Here is a 471-nt window from a genome sequence, read left to right on the forward strand (position 1 = left end):
ACTCTTGCTAGCTCCAGATAATTGAGGAATAAACGCTTGGTTTTGCATGGCATTGAAATCTCACAGCTGTCAGGCAGCTTCACTGTGGCAATATACAACTGACACAGACAAGACCTGACAAGGAGCTCCACAGAGGATATGGGAAAGCTACACAAAAGCTAAATAGGCTGCAACACCTTTTGCAAATGCTTGCTCCAAAACCAAATCCATGTAACCTATTGCTAGGTTAATAAAAACTCACATACATACTTTGCTTTCCACCACCTCAATTGTATGTTTACCTCACTTTTATTTCCTTAAAAATTCCATCTTTTAATATCAGTAGCTTTTGCCATAGGTATATTATTTAAATAGTATATAAATAGAAAAACAACATGAACACAAAAAGAAGGATCAGATGCTAAGAAGATACGTCTTTGAAAACACAATTGACTTTCTTGAAAAATGTAGAGAATTGTGAGTTCCCCCCCC

Source organism: Otolemur garnettii, unplaced genomic scaffold (assembly GCF_000181295.1).
Source record: "Otolemur garnettii isolate 467f Iridium unplaced genomic scaffold, OtoGar3 scaffold00026, whole genome shotgun sequence".
Classification (NCBI taxonomy): domain Eukaryota; kingdom Metazoa; phylum Chordata; class Mammalia; order Primates; family Galagidae; genus Otolemur; species Otolemur garnettii.